Source organism: Euwallacea fornicatus, chromosome 9 (assembly GCF_040115645.1).
Source record: "Euwallacea fornicatus isolate EFF26 chromosome 9, ASM4011564v1, whole genome shotgun sequence".
NCBI lineage: Eukaryota > Metazoa > Arthropoda > Insecta > Coleoptera > Curculionidae > Euwallacea > Euwallacea fornicatus.
The window spans coordinates 1,745,938-1,767,564 of record NC_089549.1 but is presented as its reverse complement, the minus strand read 5'-3'; the positions used below and the strand labels follow the sequence as shown (position 1 = coordinate 1,767,564).

The window sequence follows — 21,627 nt, the reverse complement described above, 5'->3', positions numbered from 1 at the left end:
GAAAATTCATTATTCTAAATTCTTTTTTAGGCGTTAATATCGGTTTGCATTTAGAAGCGCAATAAATTAAAAGAAATTAAAGGACATTTACGAATGAGGAACGTACACTCAGGACTGGCCCCAGGCCGGGGGGGACAGGTGGCGGACTTTCCCGATCGGCAGTTTTTCGCGGGGCTAGGGGGGCGGTCACTGAAAATTTCGCCCAGGGCGCCAGGCTGGCCAGAGCCGGCCCTGCCAGAGATTTTGCGGCGATAGATACAGATGTGGGTATAATGAGGCGATATAAAAACGAGAAGTCTCGAGTTTTGTTTTTATCGATGTCGGACAAGTAGATAAACGCAAAAACGACCTTTTCAAGTTTCATGCCCGAGCACCGATCTAACCGCATTAACTACCGCCATGAAAAAAATCACGTGAATTTATTTCTAAAGTAAACAATCTGCGTAAATTTTTTCAATTTTTTTTTCCAGGTCGACCTTCAATACTTACTTCGATTCGGCTTTTATCTCCTCAATCGCGTCGCAACGGCGTCCCCGGAGCGATCTTTTGAGCTTGTCGAACAGACAGAAGTCGAACGGTGCTAAATCAGGCGAATACGGCGGTTGTGAACCCATATGGGTCGAGTTTTTGGCAAAACGTTCTCGAAGTGTGGAACGGTGCATTATCGTGCTGCAAAAATCACGAATTCCCCGTCTATAATTTTGGCCTCGTAAGGCGAATAGCTGTAGAGTAACGCACAAGTAATATTCCCAGTTGACAGTTTGACTTTTATAATGCAAAACACCGTGATTATCGAAGAAAACTGTCGATATCACCTTGATATCTGAGTGACTTTGGTGCGTTTTTTTTCGGTCATTTTCGCACTTTTTACACGATGTTCGCCCTATTGGTCGGTTGTTTCCGGGTGGTACGCACAGACCTACGCGTTGTCTCCCGTAGTGATGCGTTCCATGTCGTCCTGGTAGTCAGAAATTATCGCCCGACGCATTTCAATGCGACGTTTTTTTTCCCCAAAAAATTGAGTCTTTTTGGAATCCATCGAGATTTGATGCGTTCGAGGCCCAAACCATCTTTTAAAATGATTAAAGTTGATCCAAATGAAACGCCTGTGGCACCAGCAAGGTCTCTCAACTCTGAGTGGACGATTTTTGAGTGAGAAATCTTCGATTTTCTTGACGTGGCTCTCATCGGTAAATGTTGACGGTGCTGCGGGGCGCCGTTCGTCCTGACCCCCTTCCCGGCCTTCTTTAAAGTCTTTGTACCACTTGTGGGCATTTTTTTTGCGGCGTAGCCGTGTCGATCACCAGAGGCCTTCTGTAACATTTTCAACGCTTCCGTAGCAAAATATTCATTCCTCAGGCAAAATGCAACGCAAGTTCGTTGTCTCAACGAAATCGGGAACAGTAAAAATCGAAAAACTTACTTTTGTACGTTTGCAAAAACGCGTGTGGCACTGCGGCAATTTGATACACCAACACGAAGCTTTGCACAGATGTAGCAGTACTGCCAACCTGTAAAAAAAAATCATTATTTTAAAATACCCGTGAAGTTTAAATGAAAAAATTCACTTTAATTTTTAATCACAGTTGTTCATTTATTGCCGTTTTCGAGATCCTTAATCACATGGCCATAATTACTGTGTGCGTAGAATACACGAATTCAATTAACAAGAAAATGATAGCTTAAGGAGCCTCTTTATTAGATGTTTAAAAGTCTAGAGTCCATCTAAAACTCAAATTTACTCACACTTTCTCCGTTTTAACGTTAAAAATTGCACCGAACTAATCAACCGGCGATAAAACGATATTATTTTTAATTTGGCGTCAATTTTTTTATACCCGGTATTTTGTGTCAGTTTTCATGCGAACAGGGGCCTAATTAAAGGCTTCCAAAGATGTTAATGGCAGCTGCACCTTCTTATTAATTTTTCACCAGTTTTAGTATTTAATTAGAAGAATTTCTTGCAAAAGGTAACGTGTGTGAAGGATCGTCGGGATTAATTAACATTGATAGTTTTGATTAATTCGTCAGTCGGCTGTTTGGAATGGTGGACGCTCGGGTTGATGTTTCTGCCCCCTGGAGGGATTGACATACGGGGTGTGCGGAAAGGTCTTGTCGTAAATTGTGGGGGCTACAAAGAAGGCTAGAATAAACGCGAGTGTTTTACATTAACAAATTTTTTAGCGGCCTTCATTGTCAAGTGATTCGCTCTCAAAGTGAGAAGTTAAAAAAAGTATTTTTGCTGCAATTTTCGAACTATTATCACGGCGACAATGAAAGGTGGGCGGTTTGAACAACTCTGGTCGTGCTTATTTTAATGTGCAATCAGATGTTTCGCAGGTCTTCCTTATACAGGACAAGCGAAAATTTCTCATTTTTTAATTAAAATTTTTTTATATCTCTATGTAAAAAAAATAGTGTCACCGCTTTTAGGGACATTAATTTTCGGCCCTCTTCCTAACCCCCAAAATTTGCGGCATGACCTTTCCGGACACCCTGTATATGCAATGCGTACCAGGACATTAAACCGCAAATTGCAACGAGACCTTGCAAGGAGTACGTAATTCGAAGAGGACAATTCATTGTGTGGGCTTAGCTCAAAAAAAAACAATAACCGTGAGAGATTTATAAAATTCATGTGACCATTTAAGTATCTATGTCAGCTTTAACAAGCGGCCTGGGAAAATTACAGGGCAGGCCAATAATCTATTCATAGACAAAGGCGCATATTTGTAATGTCGGGTTTTTTCATCTACCCTGTTTTGACGTCAAACTTTTAGGAGGCTCATTATCATTATTTTGAGGACCTGCAGAGCGGCTTTTATTCCACACGAATTTTTAATGAAAATAAAATTTTGATTTATGACATTGTAGGTTGTAAAAGTGCATACCACGATCCTGTCTGGATAGGCTTGCTGGCCCATATATTACCCAAGTATCGGTGTACTGAAAGGTAAAATCGCAGTGCACAAAAACTTGCATAAGCAACATTGAAAAGCGCATTTTAAAAAGGTCGTAGGGCACATAAATACATTAAATCCACTATAACTTGAAAAGTTTTTGTTCCCCACTCGCTATAAGGATCGAAAATGTTAATAATCCCATTCTGATCCTACAATGCATGTAATGGGAATTAAATGGAGGAATTAGCATATCGTATGTGCATTTTTAAGCCGACAGAAATATCTAGAAATTCTAAAAAACTTTCCTATAAAAATTGAAAAAAAAAACAAACAATATATCAGATATAACACTAGTGATAAAACGTTGTTCCAACTGTGATGCAAAGCATTTAAACACCTACGTATGATATTCATTTCAGTGCCTTTTAAAGTATATGCTTGTGCTTTTTAAGTACCAATAATACATGAGTAACACTATACACAGAAGAATGAAAATCTGATCTGATCTGCGGAAAGTTCTGCCCGTACATCAGAGCGTGGTTTGTATATAACGTACTGCCACTGATTTCTGATGGCGCACTTTACAGGGTGAATCAGGTATCTATGGTCGTTTCAGTAAGGATCTTCTTGCACTGCCATCAAAATATTAATTTCTCTCGTCTTCCGATATCGAAATCGAACAGTTTTCTGGTAGATCTCGGACGTGGGCAAAGACTAAATTTTTTTTCAATGTTTGAAGCCCGTGAGGTGGGGCAAGGGCGGGCCGTTTTTTGTTAAATTCCGATTTACACGGACTCGTATGTTTTGTTATTTACATAGGTATAATTTTTTTTTCATATACGAATGGCTTCTCGGTTATTGCCGTTTAATTTGCTTAAGTGAGCACATCAGATTTTCATAATAAGATGCAATGTTATAGGAAATTGTAAAAAAAAATTCAACCGCTCTGCACTTTTCCTGAAAATGGGGCAAGTGTGTACGCGCCTGTTTAAAATGCTTTAACGCCGTATATCATAAGGTCAAGGGGCAAGAGCAAAGTTAATAATAATTCAGCTGCAAATGTCTTTTTACCGCATTAAAGTCAGGTTTTTTTACAAGTTAAAGACTCAAACAAACCAAGAACTTTTTTTGAAAAAATTAAAAGGTAAAAAGCGTAAAAATTAAAGAGATAAGTTAAAAAAAGTGATGTAATATATACTTAATAGCTTTATTGTATAAAATGCTATATTAATAAAATTAATTGTTAATTTTAGTTTTGCAGATTAATAAGCATTATTAATCTTCGTCAACGCACCTCTCACATTCATATCGCTTCTTTTTCGAACTTCTATTACAAACCTACTGTATATAACTAACGCACTGAATCTATTGTCGATGTTCAATATAAAATTGAAAATCGCATTTGCAGATGGGTCTCTTCGTTCTGCTTTTTTTCTGCTCTCTGCTCTGGCTGCTTGGCTCCAATTAACCCTTATTTAACCTCTTCGACAGTTATTATTTCCACTCCCGTTGCTATTTTTTTCTTTTTCTTTCCTCCATTCGACCAAATATTTGATGTGACTGTGGTCTAGCATTGACTTGCCTCAGCGATTAGTTTACACTTGCTTCGTGTATGAATATTTCCAGGATGTGAACAGGCTAGTGCTTGTCCCAGAAAGTATTAAAAAGCAATCTATGATCCTTAATAAAAAAACTTTATACTTACTGAAAATTGCAATTCGGGACTGGATATTTCACTAAAAAAGGGGGCACTTTAATTGGGACTCCGATCTTATGCACAGCCCTTTGTTGAACCGTAACCTAACTAATTTTTTTACATAGGGGAAACCCACAAATAATGTACTACATTTACATCGCTGGATTGAAATCATTAAATTTCCAAGTATTAATTAATACATTTTTACTTTTATTGCAATAGATGGAACAGGGTAACGCACTTACCCCACTGCGCCTTAATTGGTTTCGAATGAGGATGAATTGCATTAAATAATTCTGCAACTTCTTTTTGAATACGCACCTTGTCCTGAAATCTGATCATGCAGAAAAATTCAATTCTTTCCGTTTCCGTTAATTTGGTTATTGTTAAACAATTTAATCGGTAAGTACTAGACAAATAATTCGCTTAAGTCAGCGCATTCTGAGTTAAGCTCATAATTTAGCGTTAGGCTTATCTTGTATGTTGTTATGAATTTTCTCGCTTTCAACAAAAAATTTGTCAAGTATTAACATGTTCACTGACAATAAAGAATTTGAATATCTAAAAAACCGGGTGTTACCTCTAAAAAAACTAAATTCAACTCGAAAGAAAGGTTAGTTCAGGTTGGTTAAGGGTGAGTTAAGGTGCCCTTGAAAAAATATTAAAAGCATAAAAAGTTGAGCTCTCTAAAATAAGAACTTTAATCAAACATTTTTTTTATAGATCTTCTCGATCTCGATGCTTGTCACGTTTATCCAGAACCACCCGTATATTATCACTTAATTTTGCCGTTGGGGTTAATTTTCGAGATATCAAAAAAGACACAATTTTCAACAATTCCGATGGGGTTTATGAACATAATTTAAAATGCACATTTTGCCACGTGGCCCCTTTCGTACGCGCCTGAGCGCATTATGCACCGAAAACACAAAATGAGTTTGACTTAACAACAAACGTTCTGCTGACGTTAATATCGGTTCTCTGTTTCGGTCTTTTTATTGTCCACTCCGTACATATTAATAACACCTGAGAAAAGTTTGCGCACGTCAATGCCTTTTTTCTCAAAACATCAAAAAATATCTTCCCCCTCATTTTTTGCGGTCTACAGTTCGAATAACATACTCCTTAATGTTTCGAATAAAAAGTCGGGGGTTGACGTTTGATTAAATGACCGATGACGTCATATCTCGGACAGTGGTGACGTGTGCGAAACTAATAACAAAATTGACGTGTCGGAGGATTTTTTTCCAAAAAAAAAAAAATTACGTAAAGGAAACAAATCACGCGAAATTCCTTTTCTTGTGCGACCGATGGATACCATAAACGGTGCAGTGTATATCTAGTGCTCAGATAACGAATTGCAGTTACTTTGAAAGCAACTAATTATTGCGGCTAAATGGAGGATGAAGTTGAGCACAAACAGCAATAAAATGAATTCAACAAACTGATTTCTGCAGAACTACACTGCAGAAATTTCTATCCGAAGTTATTTTTCACAGAAAGTTGACCTATTATTCAATTAATGATGCCTATTGGCTCCTCCACTTTCATCTTCCATCTGGGGCATACAGACGCCTCCATTATGGGATAATACCGAAAACAGATACTTAACAAAGACCCAGGCCACAACACAGCGATGGTGCGTTTTAGCGAATAATTGCCCAAATTACATCAAAATTACATATTTTTACCGTCAGGGAATGACAGTATCATCCTGTATAAACTTGGAAGCATCAGAATTGTTTGGTCAATGATGTTCCTGCCCCTCCGCCGCACACACACTTCAGAGACAGGGTCGTAACTTGCGTCCGGCAACAAGTTATTGCCAACATTAGGACAAGTTATTGCCGATATCTCATTGCATATGCCGCGAAAACAGAGTAGTTAATACAAGAATAAAGATGACATGAAGAGTTTATTTCTTATGCAGGCGCAAAGCGAGTTATTATTTACGAGCGACGAGCTATTCAAAGGTGGCGTTTGACGCCTGAATGATCATACTTCCTGACTTACCTGAGTCAATAACTGTTCGTATCCGCAATTCACAAATTGCGAATAATTAGTGATATACGCGTCATTATATACGGCAATTAACTATCAGGTACCATTAAAATACACATGGCAAATAACAATTAGACCAGTTTCATGGAAAACTAACAGGCCGTTAATAATGGTATAGATATTAGTGGAGTAAAGTATGTAAGTCCAATTGGGGCACTAGATCATGGAAATCACTTTTGTTTTATGCTGAGTTCGTTATACCAGTAACAGACGAGAAATTTTAGTCCAATAATGCTCCAGGCCTTTATGCCGTTGCTAGAAGGAAACTTATTGTACTCTCCAAAATACCACAATATTACTTCAGCATCTGGCCAAAATTTCTCACCAGCAAGATTTTTTTACAAATTTGGGAACAAACTGAAATCCGAAGGAGCCAAATCTGGTAAGTAGGGTGCACGTGGCAGTAATTTAAACCCCAACTGTTCAAGTTTATCCATCACGGCATGAGACTTGTGACATGGTTCCGGTTGTCCTGGTGTAACAGGATTTTCTTTTCGGCCAAATCAGGGCGTTCCTCCAGAGTTCTTCGACACAGCTCGTCTGGGAGGTTTGAATAATGAATTCCGATGACAATATACTGCGTGACATAGAAAAAAGAACATCCCGTAAAAATGGTTTCATTTAATTAATTTTTGGTATTCATGCTTCTTACTATAAAAAATATACTTCATTAAAAAATTGAGCAAAGTTAATTGTTAAAAATTAAAAAAATATTAATAATTAGTGGGTCCTCCGCAGTGTCTTATACATTCCTGTACAAGTGCAACGCTAGGGGTTGTGGGGGATGAAGTAAATTATGCCAACTTATACCTACAATATCCCATGCAGCAATCAATTTGCTATCTTGACCACCTCGCGCCCCAGATCTTCCACCGTTCAATCGGTGAGAGATCTGGAGCGCGAGTTGGTCAAGGTAGCAAATTGATTGCATTTTTATGAAAGAGTCACTCTAGCCACATGTGGCCCTACTGGAAAACTGGATTAACAAAAGTTTCCAGATAAGGCTCCAGATGAAGTTCCAGAACTTAGATGTATCGTTGGGGTATCATACTACTTCTAACGAACCGTACAGGTGACCCGCTACCATATAAAATAGCAGCCTAAACCATTATCCGGAGAGTCTGATAACATGCCTCTGTATTGTCAACTGAGGATCCTGTCTTTGACACCGTATTCTTCTCACTTTTGCCCGAACAACATGCATACCTAAACAGAATCTGGATTCGTCACTAAACACGATGTTATCCCATTCCAAAACTTCTTATCCGGTGGTAAATGATCCACATCCCAATGGGCTTTCCATACTCAGCAAGGCACTGATCCGCCATCGTCCTCGTCGAGACAAATCTATCTCTTAGGGTCATAATTCGAAGGTGGCGATCTTGGCGGTCTGTAGTTCTTCGGAATCGTCCAGTACCTCTCCTTCTTCCTATTTGCTCTTCTTGGAATCATGCCGCCGTAGCGTTTATACTATGGTTCAATCTAGTGGCGATTTCCCTAAATGACCGTCGCAGCCCCATAAATTCGACCTCTCAAACTCGCTCCATTTTGCAATTAGGCATATTTAATTAATTTAAAAGCACTTTCTAAGCACAGTATATAACAATAAATGATGTGATATTTTATTACAATTTTTGTAATAAAAAAATACTAAAATTCCTGATAACTCGTAAATGCATTGATAACTATGGCTGAAAATTTAATCGTTTTTTGCGATTCCATATACAAACATGCATACCGAAAATTATTTAAACAAATCCATTTTTACGGGGTGTTCTCTTTTCTGTGTCACACACTGTACAAAATAAGAATCCAAAAACACGCTCGTCATAATTTCTCTAGCGAATGGGCCAGTTTTGGCTTTTTTTGGAGGAAGTTCATGCTTTGCTGTGCACTGTCGGGACTGTCCCTTCGTTCCCGGCGAATAATAACGAATCTATCGTCCGTCGTAATGAAACGATGCAGAAAATCAGTCTGATTCTTTAAAAAAAATCTCAAACATTGGCGCAAAATGTTTGCGTAGGTCATTTATTGCTCGGACACCAACAGACACGGCACCCACCTTGCAGACAGCTTTCTCATGCCTAAAAATACGGTCAGGATATGATATGTCTGCTCTTTGGGTCGGCTATTTCAACCAATCTTAACTCCGATCACCAAAGACAACTTGGTGCACTTTTTGGATGATTTCTTCAGTGGTAGCTGGTTTTGGCCTTCCCGATGGTGTCGCATCTTTTATTCTACTTCTGCCACGTTTGAAGTCCGCACCCCACGACTTAATGGTGGAAAATGATGGGGATGAATTCCCTAATGTAGAATTTAACCCAGCTTTCACCTCCCTTTTCGTTAAACCTCTGACAAAGAAATATTTTATGATCGTCCGCACTGCGTGTTCCTTAATTTTTGACAAGGACCGAACTCGTGCGTCTATATACACTGAAAACGTCAAAACCGATTAACGTCATGATTGAAATGTCAAAGTTGCACAAAAGAATAGAAAAAAGAGAATATCCCTCGATGTATAAGTTGAATTATCAAGGAAATCGTGCCTCACGCATTGTGAGGCCGGAAACCTTTTTTCTCATCCTCATGAGGTTGTGAAGCTTTAACAGTAAGAAAAGTGGCCTTTGAGCATAAAAACGAGCGAAACGGAGTTATCACATGATTTAGCTGGTGTGTTCTGATAATCGGTTATGTGATATATGAGATTGAGCACTTTGAGAATCTAACTGAAGTAGAGCGCTAAAAAAGAAATGTATTATTGTTCTCCAATGAACTGAGCTAATTGTACAGGCCGTTCTAAAGGGCGCTCAATTAATATCCCTTTTAGTTGCCCCTCTGGAGCTTTCTTGGAAGGAAACTGCATGGATAATTGGTGTGGGCAGCTCTGCCAAATAACCAAACCAAATTCAGCTATTTATTATTATACATTCACTTATTAAGACCAAATAATAAACTCACCAATTATCAGCAACATTCCTCACTTTCTACGTACGAACCATAAACACGAAAGCTTTCACCAATACCAATCGAATGGTTTTTGCATGGAATCGGCACCACGTGGATCTCGGTAATATGCATAAAAAACAAAAATATTAATTTTTATTGGCATTATAAGCATTTATTCATTAATATTTATCGAAAGGCCGAGGCTTTTGGTCCTCGCGTAAATCATGGCAGCATGCGGTCTCGCCTTGCAGGAGAGCCACCAATAATTTGCAGACATTGAAATCATAAAAAATCCGCGGGTTCCGCCGGGTTCCGAACAAGCTGAGTTGTGTTTCTTTATGTTTCGGATCTTGTTTGAAGACCATAAATGGTGATCCTGTTTGTTATTTTTTCGTTCCAACTCCGGTAGCTTCGTGATTTGTATCTAAAGACCAAGGATCAGATTGGGGAGAGAATAATGCAAGATCATCTTCCTATCACATACATACCGCGAGTTGCAAGAAACCGGTACTCCATTAATAGATTGAATGCCTGAGTCACTTAATTCGGTTGTATATAATATTTTCAACTCTGCACTCATCAGTAGAACATGGAGGTGCAAAATATATGTTTTTTTTTAGCTATTTTGAGTATCACCATTTTGGGATTTTTTGGTTACAAATAATGGTACGCAACCCTCGTTCGTTCTCTTTCCCCCAACATTGTGCCTCTTGTGTTTACTAACGCCCACATTCAGCAGAGGACACAGAAGATATTATTGTTGGCATACGGACACGTTCAGAGACGATAGAATATCTACAATGAAGATGATAACCCCATTTTGCTAATTCAAGGGTAATTACCTAAAAATCGAGTAATTGACGATGCTATCTAGGTAAAATATTTGAACGAAAACATCCTGGTAATTTAATATTACTTCGAGATTATTAGCCTATACGCTGGATAACACCTTTTGAAGTTGTTCTTTTTGATTTTTTGTTGAGTAATAAACTCTTCCTTACCCAGACCAACCTTTAAAGATTACTTGTCTAGGATCGTGAATGGCAAATAATAAAAGACATTACAAAAATTGACCAAATTTTGAGTAATTTTTGTAGAAGCTCTAGGAACGAAATTTTCTAAATTTTTCAATGGGAGAAAACACACTGTTATACACAAAAATCCCTCTCTTTCTCTTGCTAACCTTTATGAAGAAGTGTATGATTATTTTATTTGATTTTTTGAAATTTAAATGTGGAAAAATGGCACCTTCTAGAACATTGGAACCAAAAACCTCATCAAAACCTGATGGTATATTTGGTGTTATGGTAATCGGGATAGAGTGTACAATAAATTGGTGATTTTCGTCTCTTGTGAGCTCGTCCAAAATCCTTCTCAATACGAGTGTTCCCAAACGAGAAACTCCTTTTCAGTTACATCAAAATGGATGATTGCTGCAGATCAAGTATTACAGAAAATTAATGTAAAATTTCGTTTTCTTGTACATTTCCACAGAAATTCGTTCATTGGTATAAGTCCATTCCTCCACGCCCTATACAAAGAGCTCAGCTTCATTTGCCTGCGCATTAATAGGTGCCATAACGAGTACGAAAAATAATTCTCGAGCAGTTTAAGAACAAATTTATATCTGCGTAGCCAATTGTTTATTGGTCTGGAAGCATTACAGAGGTGCCGCGATACGGGGGCCCCCCATGAGTCTGACACCGCATGGGGCTTACTTCCAGGTCCCCTTACTTTTAACGGCAAAATTAATTTCACTTATATTGCTGATACTACGAAACGATCTTTCCTCTTTTTGTTCTGATATGCTAAAAATAATGAATATATTTTTAGCGATGGGTGAATGTTACTCTAGAAGGAAGTATTGTTGTGTTCGAGAGAGACTGAGAAAGAGCCTTGTAAGTAATCTTGCCTAACACACAAAGTTGAAGAGGCTTCTAAGGATAAATTCCATATCGATACAAAAATCTGAAAAATTATGTATCAAATATGTGAGGCTGAATCCTTGCTTGGATACTCCTTACTTGACTCTCTGATTTGGGATCAAGTTAAGAATATTCTGTGAGTATTTACTTAGTCAGGAACACAATTTCCATACAATGTTGAGGTCGGGCATTATTAACAATAATTATAGGAGCTTATTAAAATATCAATATTAATTGCCTACAAATGTTAGGGAGGAAATTTTAGTTGATTGAATTTGCTTAAAAGGTATTTTCTACATTTGAGATAGAAGAACTGCTATATTATTCATAAATTCTTTATTCGGTGAACTTATATGTATACTATTCATAATGAATAAGTTGTGAAATTTCCATCCTATACAGGGTGTTATTTAAGCACCTGGTCAAACTTCAAGGAGCGATTCTTTGACTGACTCTAAGACGAAAAATATGTATAAACATGGGTCCGGTAATGCTTCCTTTTCAACCTATAGGGTGTCAAACTTTTCTTTTATTCCTACTTGTAAAAAAAAACTCTCAGATAACAAGAAGACGTAAACCAACAAGACGTTGAAACTTGGTGACAGTGTTTAATGCAAGACAAAGAAATCTGTATTAACTAGAAATGGTTTGCCTGCTTTTGCTCGTGACATGTACAAGGGTAACACTGCAAATTTGAGAAAAATCAGACAAGAAAAGTGCTTTATTGAAACTGCTCTTAAACAAATTGTACGCAATTAAAAAAAATAATTAAATAGTACGTAACACGAAACCTACAATTGTTGCTGAAAATATCCTCATTCATCTTCGATGCAAGCATTAGCTCATCTTAACATTACATGTTTAACACGTTAAAACATTCCCAGCGTATATCTCATCTGATTACTTGAATCCCGTATCTGTAGGATTGATTGTTCGTCAGTGTTGACCTGAGTTCTATCAATGAAATGCTCTAGATGCCATCAAAGGAAAAAATCTAACGGACTTAAATCCGGTGGCCTGAGTGGCCATGACTGTGGACCCGCGTGACCGATCTAGTTTTTTTTCCTTGTGTTGCATTTAGAAATTGACGTACTACTATGGTATAGTGGGGTGGGGCCTCCTCGTGCATGAACCACAATGCTCATCTTTCTGTCGAAAAAAAAAATTTGACACCCTGTACTTTGAAAACGAAACATTATCGAACTTATGTTTGTATGAATTTTTCGTCTTAGAATCGCCCATAGAAGCAGCCCTTCAAGTTTGGCCACGTACTTAAAAAACATCCTGTATAATTGAAAAACTCAAGCACCAAACTAAGCATATAGGATCGAAAATACGTAAATTTTTTGGTAATGCTCGAATTACAGTGATCAAGCTGTCAAATTATAAGTGCACCGTACCGACCACCAGAAATTCGAGGATTTCTCTTCGGTTCTGGGATCATCCTAGAAACATTTTGATGTGCTAAACTCAATTGCCATAAACGATTTCTACATTAGTCTCATGTTCGTACTATCAGTAATCTGTGACATTTTCATCCAAAACAGTTCCGTGAGAGAACTCTAGCAATTTAGGACTAACTGGATCCTCGTCCAGAATTAGAACCTTATTCGAGGTTAGTTAAAAGAGTTTAACAAATCTAATGGTCAAACTAGATGTATTACTCATAATTATAGACAATTTCATAGCGAATTTATATTAGAAGCAGGGTACTGATAAGATCCTAACAGATTTGTGTTCATGGTTCCTTAACTGAAGATCACAAACGAATTCGGTCAAACTAAAGATTCCGCGTTAACAGGTTCTAAACTATCTTAGTGGTAAAGTTAACAGGAATTTGAAAAATTGCCCACATTAAAATAAATGAATGTCCTGATAACTTTACCAAGAGGATAATATTCATGGAAATGTAAAATTAAAGACATTTTCGTGTAATTCATGGAAATTATCTTCAGGTAAAGTTGGTAGTATGCACTGATTTGGTGGCCTTTACGTGCTGAAAATCGAAATTTAAGTACCTTTATCAAAAAGATAATTTCGATAAAAATTACATAAATTAGAGTAAAAATTTTAATTTTTTTAAAATTATGGTTATATCTGCAAGAATATATGTATAATTCGGACAAGAGGAAAATGCCTTCTAGAGTAGTATCAAGCTTTGCATGAAATATTCAGATGTACCTAATGTTTTATCACTTTTTTCTCATCAATCATATTTTGTGCAATGGAACTCTACTTCCTAAAAACATAACGTAGAAGAGAAGTGTGGTCAAGTGCATCAGCAGTTCGGACGCACAGTGAAGATATATATTTTCACTACTCATTAGATAACTTAATTTGCGCACAGTAAAACTTTACCGCACATGTGCGAAAACTGCCACTTTCAGCACGCAAATTCGTGCGGTACAGCCGCTTTACCATACGATCGAAATAAAAATATAACACTCTCAATCGAACAATGACTATTACAAAACCAGGAATTACTCAAGCTCGGGCGTTGACCATTTATATATTCTCGCTGAAATCTTGATTATGAAATTGTTGTTAGCTCAAGAGCACTTGACAAATGCAAAAGGAGTGAATGCCGACCCAGAGGTTTTCACCAATGGTAAATTGGAGGCGGTATGCGGCCCCATGGCCACGCCTGATTCAACGACGGGATACTATAGACTAAACATTTGTGATTATTATTTAAACATACCGAACACCCATTACCTGGATTAAAACAAGTTGACCATCCCAGTGACATCAACAGTTAAAAAATTGATGGTATTAAGGATGTTTTAATTAACTCCAAATAAATTCTTGTGGCTTGAGTAAGGCTAATTAAACCACAAATTTACGTACTGTAGGTAATTGTATTCATACATACGGAATAACCTTTTTATAATTATTATTTACTTCAACATCACCACCATATCACCTAGTCTAGACTTCATTAAGAATATCGGAGATGCTATTGTTCCGAGCAAGAACAAAACACATCTATCATCATTAAATCACTGAAATAATCGTTATAATACGTGTGAAATATCATTTCTATGAGCATAACAATAACGCGGGATACTAGGTGCAAATAGAAGTATTCTTTAGACGTATAATAGAATAAGTCAATTATATTTATGGTAAATATGGAAATGTGTGCATTACGCTACTGGAAACAATATTATTATAGTAATGCGAACAAAAAATCTATACAGGAAACGCACGTCGGGAATCGCGGATTTAATACCGACGTCGTGATATGAAGAACTTAATTAATTCTTTATTAAAATGATAAAAGAAAAGAACTGATAATTTATTTTTTTTATCTGTTAAGCCTGCATAATTAATATGCCAGAAGCATGAGAAACCTACGAAATCAGTAAGTAAACTTGGATCTAACATGATCAGCCCATTCATATTTCATACAGTAACGAGCGGTATCAATGTCAGATGTAATAACGAGAGTATTAAATTAAGATTAGGAGATTAATTAAATGATATATCAAATTAAGAGAATGTAGAGTTGTCTGAGTTAATCCACATTGAGTGTCAGTTAGGTTCAACTCCTCACATTCTGACAGTTGTAACATCTTTGCTTTCATGCCTGCTTCAAGAATGTCAATTTTAAGTCGATTCCTCGAGTATTGAGAGGGTGTTGTACTTCGGAAAAAACAGGTCAGTCATAGTCTTAGTTGTCGGATTTGTATGTCTACATGTATTTTTGGTACCTACACTTATTTTGCAATTTTTAATGTGATTCTTAATGTTTTTTTATTCTCTTGGAGATTACAGTTATTTCAAGTATTCCACTGATCTTTCAAATTTGCTAAATTAGAAATCGACGAAGAAAATTTTGGCACCAGAAAATCTGTAGGAAATATGAAATAATTCTTTTGTGATACATTAAAATTTAATTTTTATTTGAATTTTAAAAATGAGGCAGTTGAGCCTCATCGGTAGATAACTCAGTTTTACCAAATCACATTCCCTCTATATTTTCACTTCATCAATATCACGTAGGTAAGCATAGCAAGAGTGTTGCAAAATTGAATCAAACAGAAATGAAACTTTCATACATCAGTAAGGATTTCTTTTAAAGAATACTTATGTTAACGAGTTGTGGAAAGTAAGAGGAACGAAAACGTTAGAAAAAACATAGGCCAAAAGCAATTGACCGGACGAAAGTTCTTCAAAAACTGAAAACTAAACTACTTTTTAAAAAGTACCAGCAGACCGTTTTTAAGCCCTTTCACCAGAAAAGCGCTCATACTGACATGATTTAAGACAGATTGCCAGATGATTTGGCATATGGCCCTTATCCTAGCAACGTCGCCTAAAATTCTTAGGGTTGCAAGTAAGGGACAAAAACGAAACGTTCAAAATATAACCAGCGTCGTATCATAATTTCAACGAAGAGTTATAGACGTATAGAAGGAGGAGGATTTTAGATAGATATTAGATTTTTGGCAGAGAAAAATTCCCAGCTAAAAAGTTCATCAGTTTTTTCCCAATCACACACTATATGTTTCTATATTAACTCCCAAAATTTTCTAGAAGTGATAAAAGCGTCAGATAGAGATTTAAAGGAATTTTGAAAGCGGGATGCAATTTCTTAGCCCTCCAAACGTATAAATAACCCTATAGAGTTTTTTTGGAATTTTCAATTTGTGATTTCTACAATATTTTTGTTTTTCTATATATTTGTTTGAATGTTTTCAGGCAGAAATTTCCAAAAGTTTGGGCAACGTAGCTAAACACTAACGGTAAAAATCGCTGATATATAAAATTAAAGATTCTGCATGTGTTTCCATAGTAAAGTAGAGCATTCTAGCAGAATCCTTATACCTACCCCTCTCCATTGATCGCATTTTGTCCCTCCGGTGATATATTCATCTAAAAATCTTAGATCTACAGGGTAAACCGTCATGACACCGACACAGAACAGGTGCGTGTAATGGACCTCAAAATATGGCGATTTGTTAAATACTTTCAACGGTTATTAGTCCAATAGATATTGACCTCCGAAGTTCGCTTGCAAACATCGAAAGAACGACATATTTCAGCTGTGTCGTCACAATGTAACCAAATTTGAAAATATCTCCTCAGTTATTAACAGTAGAAGGAAAAAGTATTCAATATACATATAGTGTCATATTTGAGGTCCCCTACACGCACCTGCTGTGTGTCGGTACCGTTATGGCTCACCCTGTATACTTGAGATGCTAAATACTTCGAAATATACTTCACGAATATCTTCATTTAAAAGGTGCCCAAAATCAGCTTTGCTTTCTAATAAACATTCCTGTTCCGAGAGCCACGATAGGTACGTCACTTCACCATTATAGGTACCTTCATTTACAATCCGATTATCCCGCAGAAATGAGTATAAAATTTGAAAAATATTCGAGTTAGCGATTTTTACCTTCTTTCAAAATCATAATTGGACATCAATTAAATTAGGGCCAACTTCTGATGATTGTTATCTCTGCCGGAATTACGGGATCAATTTTTTGCGACGAAAACGACACTGCTAAAACAAGCATTCATTAATCGTATTAAGCCGAAATAACCGTATTTAAAGTTTATTCGAAATTTGGTCACAGCTGCACCAGAATTAATTTTGCATATCAGCAATTATGAAGCTCCTGTAGAACTAACCACGTTCGTATCAATTCTAATGTGGCGGCTTCTTCGTGACGTGCATAGAATATTGATGAATATCCGTAGTGGCAGTTGATTTTTGTGGGCAGAAGGGGAAGGCATATGATGTTGCGTGAATTATAATGATTTAAAGGCATTTACCTAGTTTCAGTTTAGATATATTTTTTTCCTATTTGTGCCTCTATTATAGCTCATTATGATAATTATGGTTGGCAATGATTTACTAGTCAATGCCAAATGAGATCGAAGTATTTATCTGCCCCGTGTCCTCAATCAAATATCAAAATTTGATTTCGACGCAATATTAAAGTATAAGAGGTCAATTGCGTTGAGTCATAAACATATAAAGGAAAACATCCAGAGATATTGAAAAAAGGGTGGCTGCGTTGACTTCGGATAACTAAAAGACGCCCTGTATAATTTTTGTCTATGGTGAAAATTGGATTGTTCAAAATAAACCAATCAGGTGGCTGCGAAAGTGACCAGACTTAAATATTGTAATTATTTTTATGGGGTCGACTCAAACAATCGGTTTATGCTAAACCAAATCACATCTCGTAATGCATCAATATTGAAGCAAAAACTATATATGTTGTTAACTGTTTAACGTTAGAACATATTCTAAACACTTTTAAGAAATTCAGACGAAGGATCTAAAGATGTTCGGATATGGGTGGTGATTACATCCAAAAAAGGTTTACAAAATGGTAAACTTATTGTTAATTAGTTTGTTTATCGATCTGATGTGTTAAATTGTATATTTACTATTTGTTACAATGTTTATGTGGTGTTTCTTGTATGATTCAGAATATTTTTCTTACCCAAAAAATCCTTTTATATTCGTGAAATTTGATACGAAAATATAAAATTTCATTCTAAACAACTTTTTTTAGTCGCATTCTTTCGTATCCTGAAATATTAGCACATTTTATTGGTGATGATGTCTACAAAATTGTTTATAAAACATCCTGTATAACACGGAGTCAAATCATTTTTTATATACTATAGTTTTACAACAAGCAGGCCCGAGCTTCCAAACGTCATACAAAAATTCAAAAATATGTTTGTCCATTTATCCTCTTTTCACATGTATTTTGGAGCACACTGTATATAGTTATTTGAAGCCATCTAAGGAAATATTCTGCCAATAGATATATATCTATTTCTATTCCTCTGGATTTTCGAAATGTGTTACCATTTTCGGGTGGAAATTCCCAGATATTTTAAAAATTATGTAGGCCATCGTGTATAGTTTAAGGGATTATTTGGAAACAACTACCATTCCAGGGAACAATTTGTACCTATCTCATTGGGCTGTATTCTCTCATTTTACATATTTTTACGTTTATCTCTTTAAACATTTTTGACATATTTGATTATTTACGGATTTGAACCCCATCCATACATTCGATGTATACACCAGTATTTTAAAGGAGGGATAATCGGCGAAGCAATTGAAATATAAAAAAAGTAGGTTTTATACGTGTCATCTTGCTGTTATTTTTTGTTCAAGCAAAAGGAACAGGTCACAGATGTATATTACAGTAAACGTGACGAGGATGAAGTGACGATGGGACACTCACAAAAATCAAATGAAAAAATACTCACTTGCCTGCAGCGACAGCGGAGGAAATTGAAGAACAACACGATCATGGAAGGTTTCTTGGTGTTGAAGAATGCTATGTTGAATTGGAGCTTTAAGGAGGTTATATAGCGGCTGAGAAAATGGGAGCGAAAGGACAATAATAATAGGTAAAATAGGCTAACAATGAAGAATAACGGTCATTTTTGGGTAAGTTACATTACTGCCATATTGTTATTCCTTTATTTAGTCCAGATTTTGAAAATGGGATTATTAAATTTCTGATTCTGACGATTTCTAAAGACATACGGTATTTACTTATCATATTTAAATATCCATTTGATATTTGTGGTAAAAATTTATTAATAAACCGATCACCTCTGCTTCTATACATAACCAACAATGGGTTTGCTCTTGCATAACTTATTGAAAAAAAAAATCGGATACTTCTTTCCCCTCCCTCTTCAACACCTTTCCTGTACTTTTCGAAAATTAAATAATCTTAACTACCCTCCGGTTAAGAAAAAATATTTTTGAAACATTTTTTACAATAAACGTCATATCAGTTAAGGTTTAATTGGGGAGCTTCTTCATTTTTAAACTGGTTCGTGAAGTTTCGTAAAAAAGTTTTCAACGAAATTAATTAATTATCTCTATCGTTTACACTAATTTTGAATTGAAACTGAACTTTAAATTTCAGTCTTAACATATATCTCATTTAAACTACAGTTAAACAACTGCCCAGTAAAAGGTGTGGTAATTTAGAAACTTGAAACTTACTTAAAAAAATCACTTTTTGTGATGAGCATTTTTTGATTGGCACTTTTTTGAGGAAAATTTGCTGTGTCTATTTATTTAATATGTCCAATGATTTCAATCCCTTTTAATTAAGTGTTTTTAGCTTATAAATTATTACGGTACCACTCGTGTACACGACCACCTCAAAACTCCTTGCCAAGAAATAATCATTCACGTACTAATTTTAAGCTATCGACAGCATGCATTACTTATTAATGATGTCTCCATTTATAGGTCTTTATTTTGTTATAGCAATGACGAGAAATATTCAATAAGCAAATGCAGATGCAAACGGTGTAGCTCCGATAAATACGAGCGAACTTCGGATTAACTTATTGATTTAACAAGTTTGAGTGAGATGGATTGACATCCAGAAAGCGCTCAGAGTGCAATCTGGCTTTGCTTGATAATGTGACAGTCGGAGTGACACTGATATTGACATAAATTTAGAAGATAAAATTGACTTTTGTTAATGTTCCAGTGGTAGGGGCGGCGGTTTAAGAACAGATGGGAAGGAGGGGGTGAAGGCAATATTCAATAGATTACTAAAATAATGCAGAACTGTGAATCTTTTGTTCATTCGTTCGTTCGTAACTGTGGCTGAAAATTGTGCCCTTGTCAATATTAATGTTGAACGTCGTTAATCGTAACTTCACGCTATTTTAACAAGTCTTACACTGTTACGAAGTTTGAGAACAAATCACGATTTTCACATTTTTCAAAGAAGTTTTCAAAGATGTGGCATTTCCTCACATTTTTTAACTCCTTTCAAATAACTTTTCTCAAATATCGCTTAAAAGTTGCCCTGTTTCGAACACCAAAAGAGTATCCCTAGCGTTAGTTCTTGAACGTTGCATGTTTTAGTTAATTTATTATTCTAAGATTTACGTATTCGATGTTAATAAAATGTTTTATAAACTTATAAATATTGACGTTATTTCTCTGCTGATTAAGAATTTTTTTCGCTTCAAATTCATGTTATTTTATATACGATTTTCCAGAAATGTTTTTAACACTACCATTTTAACGTGTTTATGATCTAAAAATTAACCCATTAATGTAAAAAAAAAAATGTTTAATTTAGATTTAATGTATTATGTTTTAGCTATTTCATTCCAACGCAGTCACTGAATGTACTTTTTCACACGTGAATTTAGTGAAGTGCCGATTCGAAATTGAATTATTAATAATTATGTGTATAACTTTGCAGGAGAGGATAACCAACACTGGTATAAATTCGAAATAAATTCGCAATATATTAAACAAAAAGTTAAAAACAATTCCGAAAATAAACTAATAGAGTTTAAAAATCTTTAAAACTTCGGAATACTGAAGAAAATAACAAAGTTCCAAAGTACAGTTTTCATATCAAATCAGAGTTTTTGTTCTTGGCTAATATTATACTTATTTTATCTTTTAGTTTGTGAAGAGTTAGTTTGTTTTGCTTTAATTCAAGCAGATTATATAGGTTCTGCCTATATTTCTCCTTCCCAATTTATTTTTTGAACAAACTAATACTGTTTATGCAGTAACACTACCAGATATTACCATGATATTACTTAATTAGGTGCTCCTGTATTTAGTAAGAAAAGAAAATCTTACTGGCAACACTGTATTTTAGATGTTTCAGTGCCAATAATTGTTAATGGTCATCTACTTAATTTGGCAATTATCTCCATAAATATAAGCCCAAATATCAAATAAAAAACTGCTAAAAAACCAATTTGATCAGTGTGGAGAAACTAAAGCCTTAGTGCAAATAAATGGATCCTTTAAATATGGTTTACAGACCAACTGATTAGATTCTTAAGATGTTTTACCGTTTTTAGGAGAGCACCAAACCTATCGATTTTCTTTCGACCCTCATGTAAGGCAACACATTCTAGATACGTCACAGAAATAGCGTCTTATATTTGTAAAAAAAAAAACAAATCTCTTTACAAAGATATTATCCGTTAACTGCAAAAATAACAAAATATGGATATTAAAAGCTCATACAACGGAATAGAGCATAATAATAGGACTGTTCTGTTGGTCATCCTGAATAATTCTACCACAGGTTTCTTT

The 21,627-nt window shown here is 35.8% G+C and overlaps 1 protein-coding gene and 1 long non-coding RNA gene across 3 annotated transcripts in view; one reads left to right on the top strand and one right to left on the bottom strand.

Annotated features, from left to right (window-relative positions):
- Positions 1–21,627, top strand: part of ss (spineless) — a 136,707-nt gene that overhangs the window by 53,122 nt on the left and 61,958 nt on the right. The gene's annotated exons all lie outside the window — the stretch shown is intronic.
- The window catches only part of LOC136341055 (uncharacterized), a 45,776-nt gene continuing 24,600 nt past the window's right edge, over positions 452–21,627 (bottom strand). Inside the window, exons 4-5 of the long non-coding RNA XR_010732428.1 lie at positions 1,424–1,511; positions 452–1,314 (exon numbers count right to left, since the gene is read on the bottom strand). This is a non-coding gene — a long non-coding RNA (uncharacterized lncRNA). The remainder of the gene's footprint in view (positions 1,315–1,423; positions 1,512–21,627) is intronic.